Source organism: Xenopus laevis, chromosome 5S (assembly GCF_017654675.1).
Source record: "Xenopus laevis strain J_2021 chromosome 5S, Xenopus_laevis_v10.1, whole genome shotgun sequence".
In the NCBI taxonomy this organism is placed as follows: Eukaryota; Metazoa; Chordata; class Amphibia; order Anura; family Pipidae; genus Xenopus; species Xenopus laevis.
In genome coordinates this window covers 99,087,617-99,100,067 of record NC_054380.1, presented here as the reverse complement: position 1 = coordinate 99,100,067, position 12,451 = coordinate 99,087,617, and the positions used below count along the sequence as shown (strand labels likewise).

General features: G+C 38.3%; 1 pseudogene; it reads left to right on the top strand.

Moving 5' to 3' along the window:
* Positions 1-2,073: 2,073 nt before the first annotated feature.
* On the top strand, positions 2,074-12,123 carry LOC121394120 (annotated as a pseudogene).
* Positions 12,124-12,451: the final 328 nt, after the last annotated feature.

The following is a 12,451-nucleotide window of genomic DNA, read 5'->3' as shown; positions in this document are numbered from 1 at the left end:
CAAATCATACATACAGCAGAATCATTTGAATAATTCCTATAATTAAGTAGAATATTATAATGAATATTGATAATTCAGTTAAAGGCTCTGCAACGAACAGCACAAATGTGATAATGTGGTTACGGCAATTTCCAAGCATAATGATTTAACCAGAGAAAGGCAGGGGTTATTTTAGGAAAAATCATTCTGGTGCAAATGTATAATCCCTTGAAAATACAGACATTTTTGTTGTATATTGTTATGGCTGTGATCAATTCTCATAATCTGAGAAATAGTCTGAATACATTACACAATAGTCTTCCATATGTCAGCACCTTTACTTGGCAATAGTTTCCCTTTAATATAATTAAATCATCATGCTTGGGGAAAGTTGTGCTTATTTGTACAGAACAAATGTGCTGCTTCCCTGCATCATTATCAAAGAAGAGGGATTTGAGTCATCCTATTATTTATTAGTCAATGGACACAGATTTTGCTGAATTTCTGTTTGTACTTCTTTCTGTTCTCCTGCTCTGTCAACAAAATTGTACTTTCATCGTTCCATGTTCTCTCTAGGGAAATAATTTACTGCTTATATGTGAGCAATTAACCGTTTTTACAGGAAAGAGGTAAATGTATAATGTTCCTTAGTGCAATATTATTTACATGAATTCTGCCTCTGAATTAGCCAATACTGTTGCCACCAAGTTCAGGTGTTTGCTTATCACAGTTTGGAAAAATTGATACTGGGAGTTACTTTGCATCAAAATGAACACAGTTATCCCAAAGTACAATGCTACAAATTTGTCTTGTTATTAGCTGGTGTTATTTACTCAAGCATGAAAAGCTAAATTGCATTCTTTCAAGCCATCTGCATTATCTGCTATAAATCTTGTTACTTATTATCAATTAATTCAGTCATAGCACATTTATAAATATCATTGTTCCCTAAAAGAATCACTTGTTTTTGCTGCTTATGTTTAAAAAAATCTAAGACTAAGACTATAAAATTTCTGGCGTACAGTTCAGCCTGTTGTGTTAGAGAATAAGCCCCAATGTGTGCAGAAAGCATCATTTTTTGAAAGCCTTTTGGTAGTAAAAATGTATAAAATATATATAATCATATATCAGTGTCTTTATTTTCCCCCTGTTTAGACTAAGACTAGGAATATATGATGGTTTTTGAAAAGCCAGGAGCGAACAAGTGTTTTATACCATTACATCTATGTCTATAAAATTATTCATTGAGGTATATAGTGAGCAGGGGCTGTGGCTCTATACATGGGATGGGGGGTAGGGGACAGTGGGGCTCTGCTTATTCTGCCTATGTTTCTGCACAGGGTAGAAGGATCTTTGGAATGGCTCACTACAGGTATAGGATCCATCTGGAAACCCCTTATTCAGATAATTAATCTTTATTGGAGGCAAAATAATCCTATTGGGTTGATTTAATGTTTAAATGATCTTTTGGTAGATCTAAAGTACGGAGATCAAAATTATGGAACGATTCCTTATCCAGAAATGTTCTGGTGCCACACCTGTACTGACACTCTCCAAGTACTGACAAGACAGAATGGTTGAAACTGCCTTTAGAGATTTTTATTATATTATTTCAGCTAAACCCTGCCCAGGAGGGAACAAAAGGCTGGAGGAAAAGCTATTTGAACAGGGATATGTTTATAGCTTCTGGTGCCCTAGGTCATTACAGAAGACAGGTACAAACCTTTGAGAAATGTGTAATTGAAATAGTATGTCCACTCATTGTAGCCCCCAGACTGAGCTGAAACTAATTTAAAAAATATTCAGGCCTTCCAAGAGTATGTTAATAAAATCATGTATGTGCTTATGGAGGCTTATGGGGATTCCTTAAGGCCCAAATGATTCCCTTTTTTTTGGTTGTTTTCATTATATTATTTTAAAAATATCACATGAATAAAATGTCAGATTCAGGGAAGGAGCACTGATATTTCTGGGCTAGATGGTCTCTCAGACAAGACAAAATAAAGTAGGTGTGAGATCTGTTGCTCCTGGCAAAAAGGGTTCACTGAGGCTAAGACGCTCTAAGCAGGGATTATACTCTTCTTATCTGCACCAGATACTTAACAGTGGCAGCTTATCAGAAAAAGGTGCTGCTCCTGCTCGAGCACTCAGCAGATGGTGTCATGAATGTCACAGAATGCCACAGTGCCATTGGGTGTAAAACCATCTTTGCACCACACTTGCTTTGAGTGTAGGTAAGTTTCCACTGTTGTTACCACTTTTTCTTTCTACATATACTGTGTACAATTCAGGACCAGAGAAAATGAGTAAAAAAACATTTTTATTTATATAAAATTAAAAAATGTATATTTGCAGCTCCATCCATTGGGCAGATGGAAATACAAATATACATTTTTTAATTTTGTACAAATAAAAATATTTTTTATCTAATTTTCTCTGGTTCTTTGGATCAGTTTGAGTGGCCCTGCTTCTTCTTCACATCCTTTGCTGTACCACTCCCTAAAGCTGGGGATCTGGGGCTGGTGATCCCGGACCACGTTCACTATTTTGTGAGTCATTTACAATTTATTCTTGAGCATCGTGTTTCTCCCAACTATTGACATGAACATAAGAGGCCATTTTTCCTCTTCCAAATAACAAAAGAAAACAGTATGGAAGCAGCCAGTTTGACTCAATCTGCTCAATCTCAATCTCGAGCAAGCAGTTGTGCCACTCAAAAGTATAATAAGAATTCACCAGATCCATCATTTTTATATTTAGCCAAATAACAAATCTCCACAAATGATTTATTAAAAAATCTAATTAAAACCAAACCTTAAAAGTAAATATTAGCATCATCTGTTATTTAAAATTTGCCACTTTCACATGGCATGTGACTTTAAAATTCAAATTCTGTTTGACTGGCCAAATAAACGTGGAGAGAGTTAAACATGTGCCTTGCTTGTTGCCAATGCTCTAGACAAGAATTCAAGCCCTCCAGTTGGACCTACTCACCTCCTGACATGATGCAGTTTCATTGTATATAATATGCAAATGTTTAATCTAAAACATGCAGATGACATTTAGTCTAAAACATGCAGATGATCTAAGACATTGATATAATTGTAGAAATTAGTGCTTTTGAACTCTTTGACCAAAAGTGCCCCCTGCTTTTATGAGTTTATTCTGCAGACACTTGTGCTTTTCTGCAGTCAATACATCAAGAAATGTCCACTAGGTGTCAGCACTGTGCTGCATTTCAGCAAAGCTGAAAGTAATTCATGAGCAGCTACAGAGCACCAGGGCCCTTGACAAGATTAAATAATTTCATCCTCGTCAGATCAGACAGATGAACAAGAGTTAAAGAAAGATAAAACTAGGGGTAGTCAAGAAGAAATAGTATGTGCCAAAGCACCCCCTTCTGTTGCACCATAGGTACATGCTCTTCTTCACCCTGATTGTGGCCCTGAATAGGGGACAATCTTGGCTCTAACAGGATCTTTCATGAACCCAAGCCAAAGACAGTTCCTATGTGTTCTTTCTTATTTCCAGCATAAGACTATATACATTTGAAAACATTGAGTTTCTTTATCTAGGTGTCAGGTTCTACGGTGGGCCCCAGAAAGACCAACAATGAGTGTATTGCCAACTGTAAAGTAGTACTTATACAAACGGGATAGATAGACAGACTTAACATGTTTGATAGGTACAGTGGTTGAATTATTGATTCAGTAGTTAAACAGGTTAGGTACCAACAGCCTGTGAATCAGCCAGTCATACATTATTATGATCTGGCAACCTGCATACCTCCCAATATTTGGAAACAGAAAGCGGGACAAAAAAGTTGGCGCGAAGCGTGGCAAATTTTTTTGACCATGCCCATTTTGTGGCCACTCCCCCTAATTACCATGTTCATTTTACAAAATTTGACAGGTTATGAAAAGTTTGAACATATTTATGTGGGGTTTTTTTTTCAGTTCTTACAGTTTTGCTAGTGAAGGTGAATTGCCCTTTAAGCTGTGAGTCTAACTTTTACCAAGGGACCTGTTATAGAAATTGTTACAAAAGTATCTAATCTTCTGCTGTGGCTGTTCTGGGCTCTCTGCCAAAAGCCAATTAAGTTAGAAACTTTGTTTCTTTTTATGGCTGTTCCTTACAAACGAGGGGCTGCGGGTTGAGCTGTCAAAAGAGGGACTGTCCCTCTAAAAACGGGCAGTTGGGAGGTTTGAACCTAGCCACTCCTATCCACCTCCTCAGCTTATTGGCCTGACATATTCTTTTTTTTTCTTAAATATATATTACAATTGCTTACCTGTGTGCCACTGAGCCCCCTCAACCTCCTGCCCCCTCTAGGCCAGGATGTCCCTCCTTTATATTTACACTGGGCCACAACTAGGAGTAGGCAGAAGACGCACCTGCCTAGGGCACAACGGTAGGTACCTACTAAAGTGTCTTCTGCCTATCCCAAGTTCGCTGCCCTCCCCTCTGCCGCTCTGGACTCCCTCCCCTGTGCTCCCCTCAGCTACTGCGTATAAACGTTGCGGTTGGCACCGCGGGGGGTTCGGCTGGATTTCTAGGGCACCTTGTCAGCTTGGCCCGGCCCTGATACTGTGCACAGAAAAGAGCCCAAAATTGCACTGCATACTTTAGGTGAGGCCTTACCAGGGATCTATACAGAGCGGGACTGGTACCAGAGACACTTGTTGTGCCCCCAGACTAATATACTGAATATACAGCATGAGTTCTGGTGGCTACAGCATGTGTGTACATATGACACATATACAAGAGTAAAAGACACACATGTGTACACGTATAACTGGTAGAGAACTGTAAGTGACGAACTCCCCTTATATTATTGATAATTCCAATGCAATAATAACCTGTCTGTTACTGGGTGGACCCAACTGAATCCTAGATTCTTGTTTCATTTTCTGATGTATAAGGTACAAGATGTAAAGCAAAATGTCTTCATAACATTCTATCAAGTCTATTCTTATGTTTATATTATAGAGGCAGTTTGATCCGAATACGTTTGGCATTCCTGTTGCTGTGGTACCAGATTGAGCATTCCCATATTGCTGTGGTATGACCCCTCGTGATCACCTGCAGAAAATGTCAATAATTGGAGAGCAAACAAATGTAGAAGGGGAAACACCTGTACCAGCTCACAGGATGCATGTCCACTGCAGGTAAATAAGTCTGCCCTATTTCCTTATGTAAGAGTGTAGTGTAAGGTTCTCGGAGTACCATCTGTTTCAGATTTGGACTGGGCGTGTGTCATCCTTCATTCGGTCACTCTGTATTGGCCTCCAAGAAGCAAAACACCATAATTTGCTGTGACTCAGAAATCCAGGGTCTGGATGGAGACGGAAAAGTTGATTACTCCATTCCTTCTAAACACTTGGCTTTCACTGGCAAGACGAAAGGAAAAACATTCAGTATATAATAAATTAATAAATGTTCCTGCTCTAGCCCATTCACATTGCCTAAGTTATTTCACTACCAGCTAGGCTGTGCATTCAAGCACAACTCACGAGGCCTGAAAGGACAGCCAGTGCAGCCATTGTCTATGTCAGAAGAGCAGATATGTTATTGCTAGAAGTTTGACAATCTAGATTTAATTGAGGTCAGCACAGTCATTTAGTAACATGAGCAATATTAATATTAACAGCTATCCAGCAATTCTTAGCAACCAATTAACAGTTGTAGATGCAGCACAAACCCACTTAATATATATATATATATATATATAATATATATATATATATATTAATATATATATATATATATATATATATATAGATATATATATATAGATATATAGATATATATATATATAATACACAAACTGTAGATGTATTGTCTGTGCAGGATGGTAAAATCTGATTCTAACCATATAACAATAATTTCTACCAATATTTTGTTTCACATATAAACATAGAAATTTTGGTTGAAAAAGATAAACGTCCATACCTTCAAGCTTTGGTCTAAGTGAAAACTGCTAATTGAGCCTAAAGAAGGCAACATTTCCATCTGAAGCTTTTGTTTCAAGTGGTAAAAAAAATTCCTGACTCAAAAAGGCAATTGGATCAGAACTTGAATCTCCTTTGTGTTAAAATAGTCAAAAGTAACCAGTCTTGTTTCTTTCTATACAGAATTGCGTCAAAGGCAAGAGATAATGATGAGAAACCAGATGATGGCAAGCAACCCCCAAGTTGTGGTACCTACCCAACAGAGAATGCCCTTGTTACAGTCCCAGTTTGAGCACCGTATGCTAGAGAGGTAGTAAGCACTGCTACACATTTTTTGCATTTTTTGAAATTGTATAAGCCAATCAAGAGGGCGGCAGAAAAGTGAAGGGTGTATAAGGATAAACGATGCCCCTTACCAAGGCAATCTTATGTCATGGGAGGTTTTGTTTTTTTGTCTTACGGCAGATTTTGATGTGTATTTAAAACTCTAAGCCAATGGATTTTATGAACGTGAAAAAAATGCCTATGAAAAAACTCAGCTTATTGTTTGGCAGCCCAAGCAAGCACTCTGATGTTCATGTTTGAAACGCCACTAGAGAGACACAGTCTGTGACAATGATTATAGGCAACAATCATCAGTGTCAGCCAGCAGTTAACGTAATATATTGGGGATATGTAATGAGCAATGGATAGGGAACAGTCAGCACTCCAGTTTGTGTATCTGCACTGCTAAGCATCTGTTTAACTTCTAAAGGATGATCAGAGTTGTAGATTTGTAATAACTGGAGTTTTCAGTTTCTTAAAATATATGTATATATTGTTAACCAGTATAAGAGGAAACAAGCAGCACATTATCTTAATGTCAATGTGAAATGGACAGAGGGCTGTGTGTAGATTGTAAATATGTATCATCCTGTCTTTTATGTTTACATGCCTCATGCTACACACATAGCATTGCCTTCATACCAAAACTGATATTTTAACTCTCACATAAGGAATTATGAATGGGGACATGCAAATCACTCCCTATGGCCAACTATGTATCCAGAACCGCTAGTTTTATAGCACAGATACAGCCTAATAGTTCAGAGACACATATCCCAACTTGCAGACAGCCTGTTTTATCTTGTTAGATTTCCATCAGTGCAAGATATTGGAACATGGCTTCTGAGTGACTAGGATTTGTAGAGTAGCGAAGCAGAGAACTGACATGGTTAGGGTGAGATGGGCTAAAAGGAGCCAAAAAGCCCTTCACTTACAAGACATGCAGCGTAAAGCTTTCTGAAAACAGAAGGTATTTATATGCCTCATGCTACACACATAGCACTGCCTACATACCAACAATTAAGCTTTGATACATTAGTGCATTTTATTATATAAATAATAAATGTAATATAATTGTGTCTGTTACCCCTGATTGTTAGAGACTTGTTGCCATCTGGAGACCTAATCCTTCCCAATGACACAAGGCAACTACATGTGGCATCTCAATTTGGTCACTCGCTCCTGCACATCCAGGCTTACTCTCCAACAGAGTCTTTTCAAGTCCAGGTAATGCCAAGGGCCTCATTGTTTGTAATCATATACAAATATATATCATTGAGAAGTACCATGACCATAATAACTTTAATTTAGGACAAAATATTAGATGTTAAAAAGGAGGTTAAAAATGACCTCACTCTCTTGCATCAATACCTGCCACCGTTTCTTCTGCTTCCTTATAGAACAAATCTCTCCACTACATCTATTCATAATGTGATATCTCCTAGGTCATTATAGACTTGTATCTTCTGCTGCTGGTAGACTAAAAGCAATATCTCTTTTCTTCACATTCCCAATATATTTCTAAAATTTGTTTTCAAGGTACAGTGTTCTGCAAACAGACCCTATGGATTTTGCGGCTAGGAGACAGGAACTGTTGCAGAAACATAATATGAATAGGTAAGTTGACTTCCTTCCTAAGCAAGGGTATGTCTATCTGCTTTCTGTTAAATTTTCTGACGCTTTCCCTAGTTGCCCCATTCTAAGCCCCTGTTTTGTTCTGTTAGCCAATTCTGATCAATTTCTGAAGAAACGTGTTGCCCTGCATAAGCAGTAGGTGTTTGGGTTGTAGGAGAATGCTAGGAATCAGTGCCCACTAAAGATAACGTGTCTGTGTTTAGCTCATCTGAGTGTAAGATGAACCTAAGATAATTAAATAGCAGTTATAGTTATACTATGTAGTTTCCATCTTCTATGGATAGGGTACATTATGAGACCACAGGGTAATAGTGATACTTGATACCAATGTTGTTAACAGGGAAGAAAAATTACAGAAATTGAGATCAGTGGCTTTACCCATGGATATGGCAGGTTTGAGTATAATTGTGTAATACATATAGATGATAGGCTTTATTGTATGTTCATACATGATGAAAGCACCACATACTCTAACTCCCTTTACTGATGTCACAAGGTACTGTATATGCCTGTAGTTAATTAAACATATAAGGCTGAGATGATTGTTTTTTTAATTAAAAAAAAATACTAAAATATTGCTTTTCTCGCTTTATACACTGTTTTATATTAAAAAGTCATCAGTTTTATTATTAAATTGCTTTAAAGCACAACAAAAGCATTGAAGAACAGAATTCCAGAGGACCCTTATTACCGTGTTTTTTTTCATACATATACTGTTAACTGAAATTTTCTATTTGAATATGTAGTTTATGCAGAACTCTCACTTTGTGTTTTGCTTTTGCAAATATTGAATTCCATTGTACAAGATCACACTGTTTTTAGCTGGTTTTAACCATGAAACAGTAAATATGTGTATGTAGATTTTTCCACTGGCCTCCTCAAAAGAAGCCGTTTCAAAAAATGAAACTTCAGTTTGTGAGTAAAGAGACATTAGGGTTCATTTACTATGGGTGGGGTGCAAGTGCTTAATTGCTACAGGGTGACAGCTTGACCCCCCTTAAATGAGAACTAAAGCTTAACTAAAGAAGTAGGCTAGAAAGTTGTTCATTATGATTTGGGTTTCTGTACCAGCCCAAGGCAACCACAACCCTTTAGCAGGGAAGATCCGTGTCTCCAAAGATGCCCTAGTAGCTCCCCATCTTCTTTTCTGCTGATTCACTGCACATGCTCTGTGCTGCTGTCACTTATTGAGCTTAGGGACCCACTCACAATATACATTACACATAGAATATAAATGTCACAGTATAAAGCTGATTAGTAATTTAATACAGATAATTACTACATGGCAGCACATAAACCAGTACAATTAGCATCAGAATTGAATAATCAGCACTGTAGCATCAGCTTATATTACAGGACAACCTCATTTTCCACTTGATCATTGCGATGACCCCTAAGCTTGGATTCTCAACAGCTGTTCAGAGCCCACTGAGCATGTGAGTGTCACAAACACTTTCCAAGATGGTGACCCCCGGTGACAAGTTTGAAGTCCTGGATCATTGCTGCTATTGAGAAACTGAAAACTTTAGGCTGGTGCGATAAGTTCAGTATATAAAATTTGCCCAATTTTTAGCCTTGTTTATTTTTAGGGTTTAGTTCACCTTTAAAGCTCATACTCTTAGAACTTGCCTAGCTGCTCCTAGCTGGTGCTTCTAGGCAATGCACTTGGTCCGGGTTTTTTTCATTGTATTTGATTTCATGCTCCAGAATATTCAGACATCCTTAAGGCGAGGGCTGGATACTAGGGCTGGATACTAGGGGTAGGCAGAAGAGGCACATGTCTAGGGAGTAGCGCTGGGGGGTGCTAGTTACATACCTCTTGCCTGCATACCCCTATAAATCCCTCCAGTACTGCCTGCCTCCTCACTGCTTCCCTGATGTTCCCTTATCTCTCCACCCTCATCCCCACCCACCACTGCGTCTGTTTTGCCTCTTCTGCTGGATCATGCACCTCTTGTTGTTGTTGTTGTTGAGGTTACTCTGGAAGCTACCACCACACTAAAAATTATTGTAATTCAATGGTTCCCCCAGCTTCAATAAGTGCAGAAGATTTGCCTTAAAAATCACATGCTAATGGTGTTAAATAGAGAGTGATCCACAACTTGCCTGATTTTTGAACTAACACATGCTGAAATAAATTTGTTTTTGACACATCAGGCACAAGCAGCGATAGGTGCAACTATCAGTTCAGCAGTATATATGCTGGAATTGTGTGAAATAACACATCATCATGGATACATTTGTGTCTGAAAACTGCACACTGCCCTGCCATTCATAAATAACCCTTCTTTGTATATTCTGGCAAAAACATTTTCCCATCTATTCACATTTTGGTTTAGTGTATTCAGTGTAATTTTATGTAGAAAGTGTTCTTCATTTTCGAAAATTATGCAGAATTTGCAGACTAAGCACAGATATAATTATGTACCCATTGTAGATTGCAACTCCACTGGGGACAGGGACTTGATTCAGATATTCGTGGTTTATCAGCGTGACAGTTCATGGATGAGATTAAATTCACAGAGAAACATTTTTCCCCAATTCAGTTCCAGTTTTTTTTCCCATAGACTTCAACAGAGTTTAAACAGTAAGACACATTTTTCTGAATTGAATTGTACCTCAAATTGAATAACATCCATGAGTTTTCATGTCATAAACCTTTTTCTTACTTAATTGAATCTGACCAATTATATGTAACATTCTGGGCAATGTTAGAGCAATTTTAAACAATAATTATAAATTATGATTCATGTCTGCTAGATTCACATGCTCGGACTTTTCATGTATCTAATATTGTTTTAAGGCCCAGATCCAGTTTTATATGTAGAACCCCAAAAACTTGTTTTAGATGATCATGCTCTTTCAAATAATTTGCTCTTAATCAATAATTTGCCCTGAGAAATGTAATTATTTTTTCATCAGAATGGAACTGGAAATGAATACCATGTATCCGCCCAGAGAGATTGATAAATCACAACGGAAAGGCTTGCTGATTTTGATGCACCATTTCTTTTCCATGGGATTTCAATCAAATCCAATGGCAGTCAGAGGAAGGCAGATGGTTCCAGAAGGTCACCTTCCTTCTGATGTGTTTGTACATCGAAATGCCTTTGAGAGTCTACATGGACATGCAATGTTAAAAACTGCCAGCCCATACCCTTCCATGAGCAATCTACAGAGAGAACGAGCTCGCAGGCCAGGCAGAAGAGCTGCCAATCAAAAGGCCATAGACAACCATATAAGTGTTTCCAAAATACAAGCAGATAATAAGCCACCTTCCCCACCTGTCCCTACTGATGAAGAGAAGGATGAGAAGAAAGAGGAAGAAACTGAGACCATTTCCAAATTCGATCAGGTAAAGACAGAACTACAGTCTGCCTTAGATAAGAGTACTTCTGAATTGCAAGATCCTCAAAAGAAGAGAAACCAGAATACTCCAAGAGAAATAGTGAATGGCAGGAGTGAGATGGACAAGGGACGGAACAATCCTGGAATAGCTTTTGAGGATAGATATATCTACCAGCCTCCTGTCCACCTCTCATCTGCTCCATATAGTTTTCCAGTTGCCATGAACTCACCGCTGCTACCAGGTAAGTGGACAGAAACCTTATAGATGTTTACCTTTAATTAACCCCTTCACTTGCTTGTTCCTCTTCACTGCTCACTTAAGGCTGACTTGTATACATGAACTTTACCTTGAGCCATCAGCATCATGTTAATTTTATGCCACAGCATGTGAAGTTCTTCCATTGCACTTGTTTGCTAATTGAATCCTTTTTGTATTGTTTCTAAAGGCCCCCAAAAGTCTCTTTTTAACTAGAGAAGATTTTACCGTCGATGGAAGACATTCGCAAATGGGACTCTGCAGGATGTGTAGTAACTTCATTCTCAAATCTTCCAGGTTGTTCTAGTTATGCACAGGTAAATGCTACCAACTAAAATGTTGTTGGTATATTAGTTGTAGATTATTTAATATAGCCCAGCACTGGGAACGAAATAGGTTTTTAAGTTAAAACATATTTTTTCTCATAAGCTCCTACTATTTTTTAGGTCTTTAAAGATCATGATATTGATGGATCAACATTACCACTGCTCACAGAAGAACATCTTCCTAGGACACCAATTGGGACTTAAACTTGGACGGAAGCACTTAAAATTCGGGTCCTCGGTATCATACCTACCCCACATTTGGGTTCACACAAAACAGGACATTCATACGGTCCTAAAAATTTGAAGGTGGATAATCGGCAAGTAGTAATCGGCCAAAACCAGGAGTCAGCAAAAAAGTGGTTATTGAGTATTGCATAAGGCAGGTAGTTCCATGTAGTTTATTGGTGATTTAGCAGGTTGTCTCAAGTTTAACCTGCAGATCGGAAAAGGTTCATGACGGACTTCCGCACAACAGGGTGACAGGCAGGTTCCGGTTGAGTTGTTCCTTAGCATTCTCCCTGCCTGTGATCTTCCTGTGCTGACTGTCTTCCTCAGCAGCATCTACTTTTAGGCGTATGTCCTGCCCCGCCCCACCCCATTTTCAGGATGTCAGAGATTGGGTGAACACTTGG